Here is a 24,611-nt window from a genome sequence, read left to right on the forward strand (position 1 = left end):
ATCTGTGTTTTTGTAAAGTCTAAACATCTGCCCACTAAGCACCTATATTCAGCTCCCTGTCAAAGCCTGTTGTGACTGAAACAATTTTTTTTTATTTTTTTTTTTTAAATACACGGCAGGTATGCCATTTGCATAAAAACATTATCAGTCATGGTGGACACTTGTTGGGATTTGGAGTGATTGATTTCTACCACTCCACAACCTTAATTGGTTTAATCTCATTCTGCTGCAAATGGAAATGATCAGGACTTTTCCTTCATATTGCTTTCGGCTTGATCCTATCATCAGGTTGCAAATAAAAGCAAAAGCACTTTGTATACTGTGCAGTTAAAATAAATAAATACATAAACAGCAGATGACTAGTCTAACATCCAAGCCAAAAATGGTCAATATGGAAAATGACAGGCTAAAATTGATTCAATAAATGTGCATAACAATGTGAAGCTGTAACATTACATATTCATGCCAGCAAACATGTTTTCAGTTACTGTCAGGTCTGCTGTAAATACTGGTTTTGGATAACAGAAAGATACATATTAATGCAACTATTATAATATTTTTTTGAAAAATATGTCCTGTATGCACCAGAAAAAACCTGGGAAAAGGCACTCCGTGTCATTACAGTAGCTGATTATGGGTACATGACTATCATTTTTGCATATCATTAATTTTGGGGGGTAATCAACTTATCTTCTTTAGTAAATAACTATTGTGTACTTTTAAGTGCTAATCATTTGTATCTCGCTCAAAAAAACCAGCAATAACATAAATACAAGCCTAATACATTTCTTGATGTGTACACATACATATGTCACACATACCCACTGCAATATGGCTGGCTACATGTGGAACTAGCATACAGTTGGATAATATAGCAATTATGACGTGTAGCTGAAACACAATGAGATATCTTTATAAAAGCACCCATTTGTTTGACATCCTTTGTAGTGAGAAGAATGCTTGTGTTTATATATTTTGAAAGTGAACCTGAAAGATTTTCTCAGCATTTTTAATATCTTGCTGTTCAAAATTCTATTTCATCACTGTACCCATCAGGCTAACATTGTGAGTTAGAATTTACCAGTAGGCAGCTCTCAGTTTGTAACTGCAGTTAGCACAAAGAGTCCATGCAGGGTTGTGTGCTTTCTTCCCAAACTGCACTTGACATAGAGCTTATCAACCCTTAATTAGTGATACATTTTCTCCCTGTGATTTCTATTGATGTGTGGGAGAGAGAAGACAAATTGAGTTGCAGCCTGACTAGAGTGCGAATTGTTTTTGAAAATTCAGCAATCAGTCTCTCTCTCTCTCTCTCTCTCTCTCTCTCTCTCTCTCTCTCTCTCTCTCTGTCTCCAAGAAAGGTGAAAAGCAGTATGGAGCAATGAGGTCCAGCATTACTGTTTTTGCTTGCCTGTGCAATAGAAAACGACAAGCGTCAGGGCCTCAGTCAGCAGACCAGGGAGATGCAGTTGGGAGGCAGAAAGATCCCCAGTGGCAGCAGCAGTGCTTGGATGTGATTGCAGGAGCCAGGATGAAGTCAGCACTGACAAAGTGTGAGGATTGATGGATGGACAAAGCTGGGAACTGGATGTGAGAATGGATGAGGGCAGAAGGGGAATTTAACACAGACAAACAGAATGAAAGACAGAGAGGAATTACCTGCTAAAGTATTCCGGCACACAAATCCCACAGCAATTTACTTACTGCTAACTGAGGACAGGAGGACTGTTTGCTTCTGTACAGATTCGCCCAACGTATATGAATGTTTCTGACAACAGGCAAGAGCTAGCTGATTTTAGATACTGTTGTATTATTGTTGTCTATATATACTTATAGTCACTTGAGTCAGAACTATGTGCTTTATGTTTTTTCGTTCATGGTAATATCTTTTCACTAAAGACAAGAATGATTCTCTGTGGTCTTTAAAAGACCGCCACTACATTTCAAGCAGTTTTTAGGCATACACAGTTTTTTTTTTTTTTATACACACACACACACACACACACACACACACACACACACATATATATATATATATATATATATATATATAAAAATTGAGACTTAATTTTGCCATGTCTCTAAGGTCACCCTGTTTGCTGAAGTGTATTAGTTAGGGACCGATTTATTCTTACCCTTTGTTTACACTTTTCTATATTACTCTGAAATCTTTATTGTATTTTGACCGTTTATTTTAAGTGAAACCTCTTGTTACCTGTAGACTGAAATGATCACATTTTACAGATACAGTACATTGGAGGATATTTTAATACACAACATAAATAAAATTGTCCTTATGAATGTGATCTATAGTTCTGAGTAGTACATAGACACATATGATCAAATTCAGGCAGTATTTAATGTTATTATGATTTTAGTCCTGTCTATATATAGGGTTATTAAAAAGTCAGACTATATTAACTGTAGAATGGAATACCTCTGCAACCACGGCCTGCATCACATTCGTCTCAACACCATGGTCTGTTGTTGTGTGCTACTTACTGTGTCATTGAAAAATTGCAGAAATCGGGATGCTCTGGAAACCTCATTGGTGGCAATTGTTGTTATTTAGTTATTCCCTTGTTGTTTAGCAGGAGGCCAGTGAATGATGCAGAATGCCTTGTTTTCTGGCATACCATATAAATGGTAATTTAAACTGGACTATAGAGTGTAAGCAGTTAGTACATATTCTTCAGTACGAAAGGTCACAGGGTTAAAGCTCTGCCTTAGGGTAACCAACACGTTTATGGCACTGTACTGTAGGTACTAATGGCTAAATTTTGACCTAAGCAAATACCTTGCTTCCATTGGATGTACCATGTAGTGTAGGGAAGGGGAAAAACAAGTCAACTTCCAAGCCTGCAGGAAATAATTTTCATTACTATTATACCTGTTCTATATTATATGTCATGAACAGGGCAGGGGACGAGAAGATTAAGACTAATACCATTGGCCTCAGGAACGCAGATTAGAATTATGCTGATTACTCAGTGCTGGTGACGGAAGCAATTTAAGACCCTGGCCTTTATTGTTCAAGAGGCAGGGCAACACCCTGTTGCATGTTGGAGCACACATCCACGCAGCACTTCTTGTTGGCTGCGAAGGACACACAAAGGCCAGCTGGTCGTGGGGTTTAGTTGACATAGACACGAGAGCAAGCCTATATGCAGTTGTACCCAATCTGGACATAGCCGAGAACTGAACATTGCAGTAATTATCAAAAAACTAAAAAAACAGTCACATAACACCTATCAGGTGGAGAACTTTAATTGGCATCACTGTACAGTATACAGTGTGTATTCCATATGATTACAGTCTAAAGATACCAGACCCCTCTTAATGTATGCAGTAAACGTTGTGGGTTCAGAGGAGCACTCCCAATCGCTTTGTACGCTAAACAGAGGGAAAAGAGTCCGTTTATAATAAATCTTGTTGTAGTGTGTGCTATCATTTCCTTCAGTTGACCTTGGAGATGCTGGCTGACAGGGGCACTGAAAAGTATGATATGAAAAATGAGTGAGCACAGCGAGGTGAGCAGTGAATCAGTCTTGTGTGTGATTAGCTGTGAAATCTTACAAACATGAGTCCAAGTCACTTTACTTTTCTTTGTCTCATGTTTTTTTTTTTTTTTTAGGCATGGGGTGGCGGTGCAGAATTTTTTTTTCAGCTCAACAACAACTATCCACAAAGCAAATATGAAACCAGTATGCATCTTTGATAATGGGGTCTAGGTAGTATCTTCCTTTAGATTTATACATGTTATTAAATATAGTGTGCAGTTCCTTTTACTTGTAAACATGTCTTTCTTGGGATAGGGGCCTCACAATCTAGAGACAGACAAACACTATGTTCTCCATTCTGAACTAAAGAAGACCAGTTTTTCATAGTGACACATTACATTATATTCCAAAGTACACTTTCTTTTTAATTTACAACTTAATTTCGACCTTATTCAGAAGATTGATACTATAATGATATTTGCAAAAGTATTGAAATGTCAGTAAGTTTTATTATGGTAATAAAGAGAATGCTATATATCATGCACTTGCTTAGGATCTTTTCTCTTTTGCGTAGATCTTCATAGCAACAAGCATCAGCTGAATGCTTACAGTCATTAATTTTCAAAGCTGACATGTCCATGATGAGAAATTAAGGGCCTGGTAAAGAATGAAGACTTATTTTGCTGTCTCTCTCTATGCCATGGGGATATAGTTACTAGAAGTGAAAAATGGTCTGTGCAACCAAGATTCTAATACTAAGATCCTACCTTGCCTGCTTGTAAACCATTTCAGCCAGAGTGAGACCATCTTCTTCCTTTTCCTTTTTTTTTTTTTTTACAAATGGGTATGAACAGGCCATGAAATAATCAATGTCGATAATCCATCTTTGGGCCTGTCGATATGTTAATGACTCTGGCTCATCGTTATTGCTACAAGGCCATAAATCATTCCCTTTACCAGAATGCTTAGCAGCTGGTGCAGCAAACCCCTGGCCTGGAATAAAATACTGTCTTTTAACGATTAATGTCTAAACATTCTGCCGCTCTGCGCCTTGATTGTTTTCAGATGCCAAAAAAGTTGGACGGATTGTAAATCAATAAAACAATAAGACAAAGTGTTTTAATAAAAAAGAAAGGTTGCAAGTAAATCATAGCAGTTCTCATTTAGTACTGCATCTTGGGTAATGAATAATTGGTTATCTGATACCCAGAAGTCATTTTTAATGCCTTATAAATACTGATATGAAGCTCAAATGAAAGGGGTATTGCTGCTTAGTCTTAGTTCCAATACTGTTTGTGCAAGACATCATGAAATAGCAAATATTACTAGTTAGAGTGTATATATATATATATATATATATATATATATATATATATATATATATATATATATATATATATATATATATATATATAGCTCTGGAAAAAATTAAGAGACCACTGCAAAATTATCAGTTTCTCTGGTTTTACTATTTATAGGTATGTGTTTGGGTAAAATGAACATTTTTGTTTTATTCTATAAACTACTGACAACATTTCTCCCAAATTCCAAATAAAAATATTGTCATTTAGAGCATTTATTTGCAGAAAATGACAACTGGTCAAAATAACAAAAAAGATGTACTGTTGTCAGACCTTGAATAATGCAAAGAAAATAAGTTAATATTCATTTTGAAGCACCCCCAGATCATCACCGATCCTCCACCACATTTCACAGTGGGTGCGAGACACTGTGGCTTGTAGGCCTCTCCATGTCTCCGTCTAACCATTAGATGACCAGGTGTTGTGCAAAGCTGAAAATTGGACTCATCTGGGGGTGCTTCGGCAAGGCTGGAATCGGGCAGTTTTGGCATGAATCAAGCCAAGTACAAGGTTGTCCTGCAAGAAAACTTGCTTCCTTCTGCTCTGACAATGTTCCCCAACTCTGATTGGTTTTCCAGCAGGACAATGCTCCATGCCACACAGCCAGGTCAATCAAGGTGTGGATGGAGGACCACCAGATCAAGACCCTGTCATGGCCAACCCAATCTTCAGACCTGAACCCCATTGAATACCTCTGGAATGTGATCAAGAGGAAGATGGATGGTCACAAGCCATCAAACAAAGCCGAGCTGCTTGAATTTTTGTGCCAGGAGTGCCAACATCAATGTGAAAGACTGGTGGAGAGCATGCCAAGACGCATGAAAGCTGTGCTTGAAAATCAGGGTTATTCCACCAAATAATTAATTTCTGAACTCTTCCTAAGTTAAAACATTAGTATTGTGTTGTTTAAAAATGAATATGAACTTATTTTCTTTGCATTAATCGAGGTCTGACAACATTGCATATTTTTTTGTTATTTTGACCAGTTGTCATTTTCTGCAAATAAATGCTCTAAATGACAATATTTTTATTTGGAATTTGGGAGAAATGTTGTCAGTAGTTTATAGAATAAAACAAAAATGTTCATTTTACCCAAACACATACCTATAAATAGTAAAACCAGAGAAACTGATAATTTTGCAGTGGTCTCTTAATTTTTTCCAGAGCTGTATATATATAATTAAAAAATTTTGTTTTTTAGTGTGCTATATATTTATATATTAAGAAACCGAAGATGGCAGACCTGCGAATCCCAAATACTCGACATAGAGCTCATGAATTCAGCTACACTCCATAGTTAGAAGGAAAGCTGTGCACACTGTTAATTTAATTTTATTCATGGTTTAGACTTACAATTTGTTGCAACATCTGATTTGGTTTTAACTGAAATCTATTCAAACTATAATGTTTTTTTTTTTAATCAACACAATATTTTTAACTTTTGCTGTAAAATGAATGCCCACATACCTTTATAACTTGCTGATTTAATTGATAATTGGGTAAAAGTGTGCCACGAAGGCATGTTTGCGACCCAGTTTCTGCAGTTAAACTTCCCACATGACACAAACGTGCCCTATCATTTATGATGATGAGTGTGGGTGGGTCAGAACAGCATTTCCAATCTGCCCAAGCTGGTACTGTTTGTGAGAAGAATGACATTGTTGTCTTTTCTCAGCATTAAGTCATGTTGCTGCTTGTGTATTCAAACTGATGTCTTTGTTGTCTTTTCTCGGCTGTCAGTCATGTTGTTGTTTGTGTACTCGGATAGTCACGTCTTTTGTCGCTGATTTTTAATACATGGATTACTATACTGTACTCTAATTTAGTGCAGGATATTTTTAAAAAGCAAAAAATTGGTTAAAGTGTATGTGTATATAAAAAAAAAATGATTTCCATTACATGAGAGTAGATGTTGAACTTAATGCTGATTTGAACTCGGCTCTCGCCAAGATAAGCACCAACTAAGACATAGATTTGCAGTAAACTAATGTGATCCATCTGCATCGCCATCCATTTGCGTTGTTTTCCATCTGATGATGTAGATATCCTTCTGTCTGGTGTTGATTTCTGAAGTGTAATGCTGGCTCCAGGGATCAGCTCATTTTGTCTCCACAGCGCATCAGCATGACAACCATCTGGATTGAGCTAAGTAGGGTACATCTCTCTCTGGGGTCTATATATATATATATATATATATATATATATATATATATATATATATATATATGTGAGCAGGGAGAGGGTTAAATTCCTCCCTGCCTAAAGACAGGTGTTAATTGTTTGGATAATTGTTATTTTGTTGTTGATTATCACCTGCATCTGGCTAACATTGTAAATTTAGAGCCAGGTGCAAGGTATTTAAAGAGAGCAGGCAGTCTGCTCAGGCTGCTGCTGTGTGGAGGGCCAGGTTGATGGTGTTTTCAACTGTTATGAAGAAGGGTACTGTGTGTTTTTGGTTCATTTGTTTGGTTAAAAGAGTGTTATGTTTGGCAGGTAAACAGTCTAGCTGTCCTGCACATTAGTCAGGGACCTGCATCAAAGTTTTAGTTAGCACTCCGAACTGGAGTTAGGTGTTTGTTTTGGTTTTGTTTATTTGATTCTTGTTTTCTGTAAATAATTAAACAGCTGCTATTAAAACACATCAAATCTTGTGTCTGGGTCAATTTTTAAAGGGGCTAAGAACTCGTTTTATATATATATATATATATATATATATATATATATATATATATATACTGAGCATCAAAAGAAACTCATCACTTATATCAAAAAATGACAAACTGTTTTAGAGCAGGTGCAGTGACTTTTTATTGTGCTGATTTAACAATTTACATCATGAAGATGCTGCAAAATGATCTGTCGATCTTGGGGAGATGTTTGACTCTTGGTCTCCCAGTTCATGGCCTGTCATTGACAGAGTGTGCCTGTGTTGTACCATCTCACCAGGTTTGAAATTGCCGGCTGTGAGAACCCAAGACGGCGAGCCACAGTACGCTGCCCTAGTCCAGCCTCCAATGTGCCAATTGCATGATTGCTGCTCTCTTGACAGACGTGGCATATTGTTATTTTTTTTTCTGTGATTTTCTTTATTGCTTTTATTCAAGCTTGCAATTCAACAGCTGAAATCACTACATATTCGGTGTTCAATCAACTCTCTAAATAATTAGGTGGTTAAGTGCATATGCTTCAGTCATAGTCACTCAAGCATGTCATGGTCAAGGATGAATGATCGAGTGATTAAAAAGAAACAAAAGACATTTCGTAAATGTCCATCATTTAGACCTTATTTTTTTCTAAAATATGTGTTCTAATAGTGATAAGTTTATTTTAATGTTTTTATATATATATATATATATATATATATATATATATATATATATATATATATATATATATATATATATATGTGTGTGTGTGTGTGTGTGTGTCTGCATATACAGTGCCTTGCAAAAGTATTCAGACCCCTGACCAATTCTCTCATATTACTGAATTACAAATGGTACATTGAAATTCCGTTCTATTTGATATTTTATTTTAAAAAACTTAAATTCAAACTCAATTATTGTAAGGTGACATTAGTTTTATATTGGGAAAAATAAAAAACTGAAATATCTTGCTTGCATAAGTACTCAACCCCCACACATTAATATTTGGTAGAGCCACCTTTCGCTGCAATAACAGCTTTAAGTCTTTTGGGGTAAGTACGTACCAGCTTTGCACACAGTGTCAGAGTGATGTTGGCCCATTCTTCTTGGCAGATTTGCTCCAGGTTGTTTAGATTGTTTGGACGACGCTTGTGGACCGCAATTTTCAAATAGTGCCAAAGATTCTCAATAAGATTGAGATCAGGACTTTGACTTTTTGTTCTTGAGCCACTCCAATGTTGCTTTGGCCTTGTGCTTGGGATCATTGTCCTGCTGAAAAGTGAATTTCCTCCCAAGCTTCAGTTTTTTAACGGACTGAAGCAGATTCTCTTGCAGTTTTTTCCTGTATTTTGCTCCATCCATTCTTCCTTCAATTGTAACAAGTTGCCCAGTCCCTGCTGATGAGAAGCAATCCCCAGAGCATGATGCTGCCATGACCATACTTCACTGTAGGGATGGTATGTCTTGAGGCATGGGCAGTGTTAGGTTTGCGGCGCACATAGCGCTTTGAGTTTTGGCCAAAATACTCTATCTTGGTCTCATCTGACAACAAAACCTTTTCCCACATCGCAGCTGGGTCACTCTTATGCTTTCTGGCAAACTCCAGGCGTGCTTTCAGATGTTACTTTTTGAGTAACAGCTTCTTTCTTGCCATCCTCCCATACAGGCCAGTGTTATGCAGAGCACTTGATATGGTTGACTGGTGCACCATTACTCCACTCCCAGCCACTGAACTCTGTAGCTCCTTCAAAGTGATCGTTGGCATATCTGTGGCTTCTCTCACAAGTCTCCTTCTTGTTTGAGCACTGAGTTTTGAGGGACGGCCTTTTCTTGGCAGTGCCTGGGTGGTGTGATGCAGCTTCCACTTCCTGATTATTGATCCAACTGTGCTCACTGGGATATCCAAACACTTGGATATTATTTTGTACCCTTTCCCTAATCTATGCATTTGTATTACTTTATCTCTAACTTCTGTAGAATGCTCTTTGGTCTTCATTTTCTTTCAGATTCACAGCCTTACCAAAGATCCTTCAACAGTGGGGTTTTTATCCAGAAAATGTGACAGCAACTTTAATGGTTCACAGGTGGAGGCCAATGGTAAGGTAATTGTGCCCTCGTTAGGGCAATTTCTTTCATCTGTGCAAACTAGGAGCTTCCACAGCACAGGGGTTGAATACTTACGCAAGCAAGATATTTCAGTTTTTTATTTTTCTTAAAAATATTTCCCAACATAAAACCAATGTCACCTTACAATAATTGAGTTTGAGTTTCAGTGTTTTTAAAAAAAAAAAATCAAACAGAACAAAATATCAATGTACCATTTGTAATTCATTAATATGAGAGAATTGGTCAGGGGTCTGAATACTTTTTCAAGGCACTGTATATGCAACAGTATCAGGTGACAGTGCTATGTTTTTTATTTTGTTCAATTTTTTTTTTTATATAAGTCATCCTTTGTTATCATGGTAGTGACACGAGCTATCCATACCAGATGTGTGCTACTGCTTCACAGTGGCAAGAAAGATGTTATTTGCATTATGGAATACCCAGTTTGCATTATGGAATACTTTGCAGTTTACGGCTGGACAACATGGAGAACTACGGGACCAGTGTTAAAAAACAATAAAAAACAATACAGGGCATAGCAGAAGAGATGATACCATCGTACCTGGACACATTTATGTGGAGAAAAGTACAGCAGGAATTGAGATGCATTTATAAATATTCTGCATCAGATCACACAGATGCACAGGAGGTGGGACCTGTGGTGGCAGACAGGAGATGCAACTGACCAGAGAAGAACGGACAGAGAGGCAGTGGCAACAAAACATCCATTTAACCACCAAAGGCTCTTTTAAGAGCGACCCAAATCTTTTTTAAAAAAAACTGAAAATTTCAGATTTTAAAAACTTTTATTTTCTGAATGGAATAGGGAAACGCTGTAGTTCAGGGAGAAGCAGAAGAGTGATCAGAATAGCTCGAATATTGAATTGATTTGAATACTTTTGCCCCTTTTCACTAATAATTAATTATTGGTGTCCGATTCAGACATTTAATATCTCTTGTACACTTCGGTTTCCCCAAAAGTCAAAATCTACCTAAATCTCGTCGGTCATGTTTATTACAAATTCCAATATTTCTGCCATTTTTTTTTTCTTTCTCTAAATTCTACTGGCTGGCATATGGGTATTTATCAGTGATTTGACCCTTTTTGAAAAGAAGTGCCAACCTACGGTGATATGCTGTAATATCAACACCCCTTTGACCATTCAATATAGAGTATTTAAAATACTTATTTTATATATATATGAACTATCTTTCATTTTGCCTATAGTGGCTGTAAACCTTAGGAAAGTAAATATTTTTTAATTGTTTGAAAAACTACACTGTCACACATCATATTGTTCCAGATCATAGCATTAAATAAAGCACACTACATGTTGTAAAACTACAGACCTAGATTGTATTCTCTCTGTACTCTACTCTGGTTCTACGATGATACTCTGATTTCAAACGGCAAAAACCAAACCGCATTTTTCTTTGAATGTAATTTATTTTGGTTCTTGAGATGCTGGGCCAGGAAGGAGTCAGAGTAACACAAGACGAGTGCAGACACAAAGACAATTAAAACTGCTATGACTCTTAACAGAAGTGGCAACAGCAGCCAGGATGGAAGTAATTTATTCAATGAATTGTCCAAATACATAAAGTTTACTGATATACACTATTGCAGGGGTACAGTGGAAAATGTGATGGTTGTTTCCTTTGTATGAATTACTCAGGCAGGATACCTGCTTGAAGCATGGTGGATTGTTTAGAGTTCTGATAACAATTTAAATCCTGTTATGGTTATTGCTGCATAATGCAGTTGTAAAAATTGAACATGACACACTAGCAATTTATTATCTGTATATTTTTTAACCTTGAGTATTGGATTGTTTGTCCAAGCATATCCATTTGATTTGCTGTAAAGTGTATTGTTGATAAAATCCTGAGATTTACATTCTGAGAAAAATGTAATATATATATATATTGCTTTGAAACACAGATCTAAAAGATAAATAAAAGTAAAATTGAAGCCTTTGGGCATATGACAGGTAGGCTTATGAGATTATATTGTAATTCGCAGTTTACTGAAAGGCCAAATTATCTTCAGCTACATTAGGTTGACAGCCTATAGTGCTCAGGCAATTTGTAAATGTTGCACATAATGCAAGTAAATATGGGTCATCATCGTACTACACATTAATAAATCTGCTAGCAGAAAATCTTATTAATTTCACTTAGAATCTGATATCATGTATAGTTTGACTGCTTATTTTTTGGGACAGTAATGCTCGAAATTCTCATTGTTCAGGTAGTTTTGAATTCATTTCCCAATTATAAATCAATTACAGTTGTCAACTAATTTATTTATTTATTTATAAATACCTTTTGTTCCATAACCTTTGTTTGCCTGCCTGGCTGTCAGTTTACCAAGATTTGCAGATATTCATATAGGGAGATGGTTCTCGAGAACTAGTATTTGTTATATGGTATTATGGAAGGCCTTAGAGTTCAATATTTTCAATAAAATCCAACTATTTACACAAAATCCAACAAATGAGAAGCAAACATATGTAGCAAAGCACATAATTTAACAGAATTGCTGTTCATTTGCAGGACGGGGTATTTCTGCTGCACCAGAAGTATTGCTTAGGTATTGAAAGCTTACCACCATAGGTACTGAGAGTTTACCTTTGCACTGAGGACATGTATTGTTTCACTTCCCCGGTCCCAGGAACACTGCCCCGACCGGTGGAGAGGCTGCCCCTTTTGTACATCTTGGCTCTGCCCCGTACCTGATTACCTGGGCTTGGAACCAGGTGTACCTCGTTCCCCTCCACCAGCCTCCTAGCAGTCCAACTCCTATGAAATACTAACCCTGTAGTTGCCAGTGCCTGCTGCATGGACAGGTCCCTCATGCTCCCCCTGCTGGTGGGGGGAGCATAGGAATTCATCTACCCTGTCATAGGTACACACTCTGGAAATGTGGATTATTTCTATAAAATATTCTTTACATGATTCATTTTTAAAATAAAGTTTTTTTTTTTTTTTTTAAATGTTTTTTTTTATTCACACAGTGAAGGGTGCAAAGCCTTCATCAAATGGCCTGCTGCTGTGTCCTTGTTGTATAGTTATCAACACACTTTAAATGTGTGTATATAATGATTCCCATTGCAATTTAGGTTTGAACTACAAGTGACTTATTTAGCATTCACTGTATAGGTTAGCCACCTGCTGTAGGGGCATGTTGGTAGATTATTGGTGGGTTTACGGTTATAAATGTCAGTTTATCAGTGAGCATGCTGGGATATTACTGGTTATGCTTGAGTTGCTTTAAACCTAGGTCTGAATGTTTTCAATGGGCATAGGGCATATTCTCTCATTTCTCATGACCAGATCTCCCACTGAGAGGGGACAATCATCCTAGTGGGAGGGTTAAAGCAGGTAGAATACATATGAATTTTAATTTCACAGGCGTGGAAGATTTTTAAATATGCAGCCAATGGGTAGAACTTTGTTAAACAGGGTGCTGCGTGGATTTACTTTTTGCTTTTTAAAAAAGTGTTGTACTTGTCATTTCTTTTCTTTTTTTATTATTATATTCTTAGACCCACAGGAAAGAATATGCAATAACAACATATATTTGTAGCCGCCAATCTGCCAACATAGTAAGTGTTATAATTATGCCGATTCATGGAAACCTGAACACACAGCAGGTACCTTGATATTGGTACTGTACTAAAATTTAGAAAAAACATGCAGTGTCTTTGACTACTTAGTATTATAATGATAAATATGCCGATATGATTTATGCCAATTTAGGCAGACATAACTGCAGTTTGTTTAAAATTTCCAAAATAAATATGGAATATTTCAACAGAGACAGATAGCAGAGTAGAGTCTGGGACCTGCAAAGTTTGACTTGTGGAAGTTGCCTTTCTAAATTGTTTTTGTTACTTAGTCTGTGAACATTAACTCCAGATGACAAAAAAAAAAAAAAAAAAAGTATTAGTAAGCTACAATGAATGCCATGTGTTAAATGAGGAAATGAAGGTTTGATTTAACTTTGTTATTTATAATGAAAGATGACAGCCTAATTGCAACTGCCTTTACCTCTTACGAACAGGAATGTGTCCTTGTATATCTGTAACCCAGCAATATTTAAGAGGCAGACATCTAGACTTAAGACCTCTGCACCCTTTTGGCTCCTAGTTGTATAAATATTCTATCTCGGTTAGATAAAATAATGTTGCTTACAAAATAATGGTAAAGAGGTGGGAAGTGTTAGGGACACAGTTTGTCATAAACTTAAAATGTTATTCTTATACTCCACTATATATATATATATATATATATATATATATATATATATATATATATATATATATATATATATATATATATATATTATATATATAAAGATCACTGGAGTGTGAGAGGTTGTTACTTCAAAGACCTCTGAAAGGTTGAATGAGCTGTAAATGAAAGGTAGTTTAGGGTCCCCTCAAGACTTGGGGACCTGGTGAGCTTAAGTATTTTTTGTCTTTTTATGCCATGTATTATTACTTCACTCCATTAACGCCTTACACACATTATATAATTAGATTAAACCATGAAACATTTTGACACTGATTCTAACATGGGTTCAGATTTTTAACTTCAATTGTACATCTCACTGCATGTTATTGACCGCTATAGTACAAAAGTAAGCTTTTTACGTGCCAAGTTTGTATAAAAACTGGAGAGTGAATGTCTGTGGTTCAAAAAGTGTTTCTCCAGAATTCACTGGCTCGTTGTGTGGTTGGCAAGGTTTTGTTTTAACTCGCATGACATTGGTTTGTAATTTTTTGTAAAATAGACATGAAATAATTAGTTTCTGAATCTTGTGGGGGATAGTACCAGAACAAATGTTTAATAGAAACTATGTTCTGTAATTCCATTTTTACTATATTTTATTGTGTTGTGCTAAATGCAAATGAAATATAATAAACTGCTAAAATGAACTACATCTATAATGTCAACTTTTTTATTGTTGTGGAAAAAAGCAGGAACACATCTGCTGTTCCAGCCCCAGTAATCGGTTCTTTGGTAACTACACAAGTGAGTACCATCCTCCTGACAACTGACATTTTGGTGATGTGACCAAATCATAGGCTTTGAGCTATTGGCTTCGTACTAATATTCTATGATTCTTTAAGTCAAGTTTGGTCATGGGTATCACACAAGAAACATTAACCATTTTGTGTCAATTGTTTTTCAAAGCTGCCACCACCACCTGTGTCTAAGCCTCATATCTCAGAATCCATTTGAGTTAATGACTTTGTGGCAATTAACTGTTTCACTACTACATTATTTTATCCTCTGGCCATATCGATGCAATTTGAGAAACTGAAAAATGTATCAACAGACCAAACTGAGTACTGATTTTCTGTTACAAAAGTGGCTGTACGGTACATTCTCCTAATTGTGTACTGCTGTATGTTTAATAAAGCACAGAAAATTCAATGAAACCTTTATCTACTGTTTTAAAACAAGATTTACAAGTTTTTTCTCTTTAAAGGAGCGTTAGCAAAGACTAAACACTAGCAACTTGACTTATGACTGGAGACTTTTGAACCTGATTTGCATATTGTGTGGATGTATGTTTTCATTAATTTAGCATACGTTAAGTCAGAAGTGCTTTAATGAATTGATAAATAAATAAATACATAAATAAATACATGTATGTTTTATTTCATAAGTATGTACTAATTCAGAAATTCAATTTTTACTTTGCATTATAGAGCTAGCAAAAAACATATAAGTAATATTTCTTTTTTTAGAAACTATTTACCTAGTTCTTTGGAGGTCAGTGGCCTAATAATATGCCCAAGCATATTTTGAAATTGCAGATCACTTTTATTGTATAATATTAATGGGGAGGGAGGCTGATTAGGATCTTGGGAATCACACTTGACGGGAACAATCTGGAAGGAGTGAAAAATTATTAAACATACACAGTGGGAGTTGTAGAATTTACCATTGTCTTGTGGTGCCATTAATTCACGTTGCATCGTACAGCAGCTTGATTGCACACTGTGAATGCTGTTTATTAGAGAATGAGTACAATTGTGCCGCTGTTGTTGTAGTGTTGGACTAAATGCTAATCAGGTTTTCTAACAATAATTAGAAGCTCTTGCTAGACAGAGAAATTTAAGCAATCCTGCCATAGAAACAAAAAAAGATAAAATGGTTGCCTACAGTGCTTTGCGATCACAGTTATATTTGGCAAAACATTTTCTATCTGTAAAATTAATACTAAAATTGAAATAAAAATGTAATGTACCCTTATTTTCAGGTTTCTTCCATGTTTAAATTGAGCTCCTAGTTGTGCAGTGAAATACGTCCCTTCCTGCTGTGAGATGTCATTGCAAGTGTTAATGCCTTTATTGCCAATGACTTGTAAGGCTACGTTTGCTTTTCTCCATGTGTGCTGGCTGGTGGACATCCCTTGATGATATGATTGATCTTCTAAACATAATCCACTTCTATTGTTTTAGCATCCGCAGAGATCCAGTTACATTACACTTCACAGTTTGTTCATGCAGGATTGGATTAAGTCACACAAAAACATTTCTCAAACTAAATGTATTGTACATATGCCATATTTCCTCAGTTGTGTTGAGGATGTGAGTTCTCTTGTAGTGCATATGGTAAAACATTTTTAAACGTAAAATCACAGAACTGTATGTTGTGTTTGTAATTCCCATCCAAAAAGTAATTTTTATCACATTGAAGATCAAGACAGTGCAGCCATATCTCTAGTTCTACCTCACATGCCTGTTCCATGCAGTAAATTAAGAGGTCAAAGACTACAGTAGCACCAAAAAATGAAATAGCAACAGCCTCTAGTCCTTTATTGCTCTTCTACAACACAGAATACCTCCTACAAATTCAACGTAAGTACTGTACTATTCAAATTATTATTAACATTGGTATTATTTCAGACACAACTACATTTTCTCTTGATTCCCCCTGCAATTTTCCAAAAGATTTAGTTAAATATCCCAGCAATTTCTGCAATTTTCCACTGGCCCTGGTCATGTGGTAACTTTGACCATTAAATTGCCTCCAGGCTACAGCGTTTGTATGTATGTGAGTAAGTGTGTATATATGAGAGGCATTCAGGGGTCAGTCCAATATGGTTGACATATGATTTTTTTCCCATTTGTCTCTAATGCAACACAGAGCTCAGACTTTGACAAACTGCTGCTCTGTGACCTAGTACTCCCAGGTCATAGTGAGAGAAACTCGTGTTATACTAAGATGTATGTAAATACATATATTATTTATATAGGCATTAGTAAATGCTATTGTTGTCTCAGCACAAACCAAGGCCTGGGCCGTGGCCTTGAGGCTTTCAGCAGCCCACTTTATCATGTTTTTTGCACTAATGAATAATTAAAAACTTAAATTACTTGCCATGTACAAAATTCATATGCTGGGGGAAAAGCTACATGCAAATTAATTTTCTTTTCTGTGAGACTGACAGGAAATCAATTAATCTTGATGTATTATTTTATGCAGGACAGGGTACAGGAACCAGGAGAGAGAATGGCTACAGCTGTTCTCATTGGTAGGGCCATATATTATAGTTGGCAGGTGTGACAGCTTCTGAAGGAGATGGCTGAATTGTACCAGGCAGGTGACTCGACTGTAAAACATTTATAGGAGGATACAAACAGTTTCCAGGGGACTGATAAAACTTGCTCTCGAAAGGGAAGTATTGAATTTTTTTTTTTTTAGTCGTAGCAGCTTGTTGTCAATATTTATAGTGCTCCTTTTTGTAGCTCGTAGTGTTTGTTTGATTAACTAGTCATATGTCTGCCGATAATTTATTTGTCATGCCTCCTGTGGCCCTTTTTGAGAAATAAAGATTTACCACCAGCTGGATAAAGGCGATCAGACAATATAACACTTCAAATGAAATGACAGGGCTATTTACTGCATGCTAAAAGTTGTATAACGTTTATAAGTTTTGTTTACCTCCCTGTCATTGTAAAATGTGAAATCTTACAAGGATTACTGTTCTAGGGTAGATGTGCCTTTTTTCAAATAAACAGACTCCTAACACACTTTAAATCATTCATGAGACTAAATAAAAGCACTTTAAAACAGGATTATGTGAATGCATGCATACCACATAATGTTTAAATGTAAAATAAAATAGAGTAGTATTATTTATAGTGTGTTTAAAACTGCCCTCCTTTTCGAGAATTAATAAACCAGCCTTTGGTGTAACAACATTATTATGACACTCTTGTGCAAACCCCTCTTTTGCAAAAAGTTTGTTGTGATTTTTCTGTATCATTATCGTACTTTACATGCCACAAACCCTTTTCCATTTAGTAGCCATTAAACTGAGTCATTAAAACAAACCTTGGTTGGAGACAACCATTAGAAAAATAATTACAGGCACTTAAAAATTATTAAAATAAATAAATAATAAAAAAAAGTAAAATATATATATATATATATATATATATATATATATATATATATATATATATTTTTTTTTTTTTTAAAAGTACCACATAGTGCTAAAAATTAATCACTGCGCTTTCATCAAGGTTTTAAATAAATTATGATAATGCCATTAAGATAGGTTGAAAGCTGAATGATTAAGGTTGATTTGTGTCTGTGACTGGCCCTATGGGTAGATAAAAAACAGTTGCAAGCACTTGTAACCGTAGAGACCTCTTGCTGCAAATCACCTGTTTCTACAAATGTTTGTTGAATCAAGAATTTGTTAATCTTTGTTAAGAGATTCACACACTGAAGCAGGCGATGGATGTGAGTTAGGGATAAATATTTCTATTTAAGTGTTACATCCAGCCTCCACTCATCACACATGTGGGTGCCCGGTACATGCTGGCCATCATCCTGCTCTTCTGTACATTAGTCTCTCCATCTTGGTTTTGTACATCTTCTGTTTACATTTGCCTTTTCTCATTTGTATTAATACACATCATAGATATTCTGGACATCCATTCATAGCATTCCCTTTATAAAAGGTGACCATACTAAAAGCATAGCAAAGTGCAATAAAGCACAGGGAAGCAAAGTAATGCTTAAGTAAAAATTGCAAAGAATAGTGAATTAAGGGTAATCATATTGAGGGTATCCCCCAAAACCAGACCCCCGACTGGAACCGACAGAGAGAATGTCCCCACTCCAGGCATACTGGCAACACTCTGTTGGGCAAAAGAAGTATCAGGGAGAGAAGAATGAATATAAGACTCCATTTCTTTGACAGGTCTATTTTCATAACCATTTTAAGAGATCGACATGCATTTCAGCAATATTTGTTGGTAAGGAAAATATGTACAGGTAGATTTGTTTGTTTTGTTTTCAGTCCCAGTTCTGTCCAGTAAATAATTCTAACGGGGCAATGCACTGTTTCTCAGGATAGGTTTAAAAGTGCAATGATTGGCTTCCAACTTTTACCTTCACTTTTGAATCAGATATTCACACACCATGTCAATTGTTCAATCATAAATTATTAGGTAAGACATGAGAAAATAATGAAATCAGCAGGACGTGAACAAACCTGTGGCAAAAGTTATAATAATAAAACAAATCAGGTGAAGCACATTTTCCAAGCAGTTTGCTTAAAAGAATAATGGCCATTGCATAGTTGATAATTTTTTTCATTGTTTAAATAATATGTAAACGATAAGGAAATAAGGAAACAATAATATATGCTATAATTCTGTGCTGTGAAAACCGGTGCCTTGCTTAAAATGCAGTTTAAAAACAAGCTTGATGGTTTTAGGTAGGGTGAACTCTAAATGTCCTTGCGTAGAGAAGAAAGATTGCTAAGTTTAAAGTCATTGCTAATGATAGAGGCCAATGTGACCTACAAAAGTGAAAATTTGTCAGTCCGGCTTTCACAGGTGTTAAACATTTGTTGATGTGACTTCAGGCTGCACAAACCACATTAAAGTCCAGCCGCTGTATCTGTTGAAACAGTTGGGTGCTATCATAAAATACACATAAATAGAGATTGCAGCACATGTGATATAGTTATGATGGTTGGAACCTGACAAATGTTCTTGTACTCTGTAGTCAAATTTATACAAACTTAATATTTATGAGTTTCATTCATGCAGCATTTCAATCCTCAGTCATTAAATCATTGCCTTTTTTCCATTAATAGCAGCACAAGTTTTATCTGCCAGGTTAAGGGCTTATGAAACCATATTTTACATCTAGTTAAACATAATTCTTCTTGATGGAATAAAATCCTTTGTGTTATTTACCATTCATTTCAGATGTCACTTATATTAGCAATGGCCAATTACCTATGCCCTGGTTTTTCAGAAGTGTCCAACTGGTAATGTCCTGTAGCAAGCCAGGAGGGGTACAACCTGTGGTGTTTCCAGTTACACATATGGGCAGCACTGCTTTAGCTAGTTGTTAATGGGGAACTCATTTTCCAGGCCTGACTGTGTAGGATATAGCACGTTATTAAATTGTGATAGGTCCCCAGCTTAATTAGTTTCTGCTTTATGTTCTGATATTGGATTGTTTTATGTCACTGTAGGCTCAATATGTCGGTTGTTTAGTAAAGCAGCGGACAGGATTGGTTCAAGGTCCTGTCCATCACAGGGTTTAGAGCAAATAGAAATATTGGCAGAAAGGCTATGGATGGCCCCAAAAAAAATATCACAGTAGGCTGTAATTTACGACTGTGAGCTGCACTGCGCCCTGTCGACAATATCCATGTTCCCCCCTGCCGCCAAATGTTTGAGGGAGATAAACAAACTAACTTACACAGGCAACGATTTACTGGTTAAGGATAGAAATGCGGAATTAAATGTAACTCATAAATATTGACAGTTTATATAAATTTGTCTGCAGAGGATAAATACATTTATCAGGTTCCAACCATCATACTATATAGGTTATTTACATCCCTCAGACACAGTAGGCCAAACATCATAAAACATATGAAAATCTTTAAAATTGATTTTAAACCATTGGTTTTTCGGCAATTTTGTCATACTCACTTTAGCGTAATAGGCATAAACCTGATTTACCTTTCCAGAAATGTAACACACACACACACACACACACACACACACACACACACACATATAACCTCACTCAGTATCTGTCAAAAAAATACAGATATTTATAAGAACACCACCCACTGGATATATCGCCTATGTCGGGGTCCAGTATATATCCGCTATATATCAAGGGCCGCGATATAGTGAAAGACCCATAAAAAAACAAATAGGCCAACAAATACTGTACAGCCACTCCCTTGTTTTATCAGGGGCGTCAGACTCCAGTATAAATCCTCTTCGCAACCTACTTTTCTCATTTTTTGTATAAAAAGCAGCATGCCGTTTTAATTTGTACTGCAGAGGGTAATTGCTTCTCATCAACTTAAGCCTCCAATTCATTTCATGAGTCTTCCTCTCCTTTCTCAAATGCACAAACCCGCTGCATTGAAAGAATCCCATTCCAAACATAGGAGGCTTGTTGCTAGGGAGCCGATGTCACTACCCTGTGAATTTTGCTAGTGCATTGCTGACACAAGTGAACACCTTGTTGGCTAAAATAAATGTAGATATTTAATTTTCTTTGTGTTATTGTGCAATGTGTGCGTATATATGATAACAGCATGATATTAATGCTTTGTTTTAATTTTTTTTGTATATTTGTTTGTGATGTGCAGTACGAAATAAAACAAACAGTAATTCTATGTGCCTATGTATATTGCAGCTAAGGCATACGCAGTTAGACAGTAAAAATGGGAAGCCGACTCCCGGATTATAATCTATCCGAATCCCCAGTATAGCGAGGGGCGATATAACAAGGGGTGAGTGTATTAATGTAATAAATCTGATTTGGAAATCAATAAATGTAAACAATGGAGTATACATTTAAAGCAATTCTTTAAGATTTGCCTGAGCAAGTCTTTTTTTTTTTTAATGTAGTAACTTTTAATTGAAAATGTGTTACACACCCACATCTTAGGGAGGCTCACAGGGAGTTCCAGGCACCTCTTCAACTAACGGCACTGTCTCCATATCATACGGACTGCATTTCAGAAGATATGGATTTATTTTGAGCTATAAATTCAACCCCTTGTCTGAACAGATTTCAGTGGTCAACCGGAAGAGCAATCAGCAATCAGTAAACATCTGTTAGTAACCAGTAATAAAAAGCTGCATAGCAAATGTAATGCTTTCAGATTAATGGCATCTTTAGATTGATTGATTGATTGATTGATTGATTGATTGATTGATTTTGTAGTAAAGAGGCTTTTGCTATAATGGAGATATAGGTAGATCTGATAGAAAAGAATTGAAAACTAGATTGAAGAGGCAAATGACCCTGGCCAGCTGGAGAACTCTATAACAAATGTAATGTGTTGTTAAGGTGCCAGTTGTACAGGAGCTGCTGCTTAATTGATTTTGAATGAGGAGTAATTACAGAGCAGATGACATGTAACAGGTATGTTTTTTTTTCTGTTTTTTCTCACCAAGCATCACAGAAGGTTCAATTGTACAACGTCTCGTAGTTCTGTTACTCAACACAAAGCCGTTGCCTTCCACCATATTGGTGTTGCTATGGCGGTTGGTTCTAATTTGTTAACTGACCCTTTTATGTAAATTTAAGTTTTTTCTTTCTTGTGTTTATAATAACTAGAAGTGTTACTGAACAATTGAGCAATTTCTGACGGAAGGACAAATGATAAGGACTATCCTGAGTTATAATCAGATTATTTGCTGATCCTTTCAAGTGCTAATTTTAAGTGACAGCAAATAACAGTTAAAAGATAACACATTCTAGATTTGTTAAACTTTTTGCATATGTTTAGGAGATGCCTAAATAAAGCTGGCACAAAGGAATCTTAACATTTGGAATAAACCACTTTAGTGCAAAATAGAAACTTAGCATTCTATCTGTTAAATAGTTGGCTCTTGTAGGCCCAATAACACATTTATTTGGGTTAAAGACTGCAAGTTAATGAAATAGATCATGAACAAAACCATTATGTTAATAAATTATACCACTCACTTTGTTATGTGATATTTTATTTATGAGTTGTCTGGTCATTCAGATTAAGATTTAAAAAAAAAAAAACAAACAAACAAAAAAAAAAAAAAACCTCATTAAACTATGCCCCATTTTCATAAACCAATTTAGTACTTTTAATAAACATAATTTATTGTGTTGCTTTAAAATAAACAAAATGTATAAAAGGATATTAGATGAGGGTTAATGAAGTCTAACATTAAGAGAAAATGATATTGCCATATAATGAAAGAACTTTTAAAACTACAGTGGTAATTGCTTAATGTTTTTTTTACAGGCTGTTTTTATATAATGTGGTCTACGTGCCATTAATCTTATTTACTCAAGTTACTGTAAGACAGATTTATTGGAAACGATGCCTCAGTGTTTACATTATGCATTCATATGCCCTTTAGAGGGGACAACAAGTTAACCTTTTAGAGGCTGGGATGGGAACAATTAATGAAAGGCAAAATTAAAATATTGATAAGGTCAACTTCCCAGAACACAGCATTTCATAATTATTTTTTATAAGTGTTTTCTAACATCTTTGCTGAAATCTTAACTTGTGTGATTGAAAACAAAAGGCAGTAACACCCATTTTGCATTGGGTCAAAGTCAAAAACATAACTTATCCACCCTGAAAGTCATATTTTTCACATTTTTGAACCTCAACCCATGCTAAATAAAATCTACTGGAATGACAGGTACAATTTGTTATAAGGATGACACACTGTGAAAACGCATACTAGATTACAAAATGCCTAGACTTGACTTGCAGAGGTCATATAAACAATTTGACACTGAACTAGGCTACCCACAATACTCTCAGCTTGTCTGCTCATTACTATGGGGTGTGCACACAAAAGAATAGTGGGAAAGTCTGGAAGCTGATGACAGTCAGGTTTGCATTTTTTTTCCAGGTTAATTCACTCGATGAAAAGCTGCTGTGTGTGATGTGTCATATATCAAAGGCAGGGCATCCGTAATCTTTGCTCAAGGGCACGGATAACAGACAGATAGACATGTGAATGAGATGGGAAAAAAGCAACTCATCCTTTTCTGCTAACACCACGAAGGAGATAAAGGAAGATTTATGAGTCATCTTGGACCACATACCAGCAAGCAGCCCATTTTTCACATGCTCCAAAAATTGGTGCTGGAAAGCAATCTGCTTGTTACAGTGTCCATCAGGTGCTTTAGAAGGAAATTGGGTCCTTCGGGCTTTTACTCTGCAGTCAGCTATTTTCTTTATAGCAGTTTTGTTTTTAATGGTTTCCATAAATATATGTAGGGTTATAACTACCTTTATCACCCAAGGTGGTTTCTTGTGATGTGCAATTTGTGTGTGCTTTAGAAGTCTATAGCTGTTGATAGCACAGTAAGATGGATTATCAGAGCTTCTGGCTTGTCCTAAACACATGATAGGCTCTGATAAGCTAGTATGATTCGCAACTTTTATATTGAGATGAGTGACATTTGTCAATTTTCCTATCCCCAAGGTGAGCTTACTCCCTTTAAATTAAAAGGTTTATTCATAACTGGGCAACTGTCAGAGCTGTGAGAAAAGCAGTAAATGAGCCTTGTTGTTACTCACTGACACCAGAGCATAGACATTACATTTCTTTGGGTTTGATTTCACCAAAATGTACTCAAATTCAGACCTCAGGTTCGGGCACACCTCTGTGAACCCACATTTTATGCTTTTTTTCTTGTTTTTTTTAAATTCTCCAATTTATTCTTGTGGCAGTGTGGTTAGCAGGGTACAGGTGTAGAAGTGATGCTTTGCGCAATGAAAAGACAGTGATAATCCAATCAGAAAGTGATTTAATTTTGTAATCCAGGTCTGGTGACCAAAAAATAAATCCCAGGCAATACACAGCAATGTGTATTGCTGTGTTGTAAATAAAAGGTTTGCAGTCCCAAATAACAAACACAGTCAAAGTGCACACACACAATATACAAACACGGTCACCAGTCCTGGG

The 24,611-nt window shown here is 35.9% G+C and overlaps 1 protein-coding gene across 1 annotated transcript in view; it reads left to right on the forward strand.

Moving 5' to 3' along the window:
* The window catches only part of LOC121325609 (leucine-rich melanocyte differentiation-associated protein-like), a 309,297-nt gene that overhangs the window by 92,576 nt on the left and 192,110 nt on the right, over positions 1 to 24,611 (forward strand). The window lies entirely within an intron of this gene.

Source organism: Polyodon spathula, chromosome 13 (assembly GCF_017654505.1).
Source record: "Polyodon spathula isolate WHYD16114869_AA chromosome 13, ASM1765450v1, whole genome shotgun sequence".
In the NCBI taxonomy this organism is placed as follows: Eukaryota; Metazoa; Chordata; class Actinopteri; order Acipenseriformes; family Polyodontidae; genus Polyodon; species Polyodon spathula.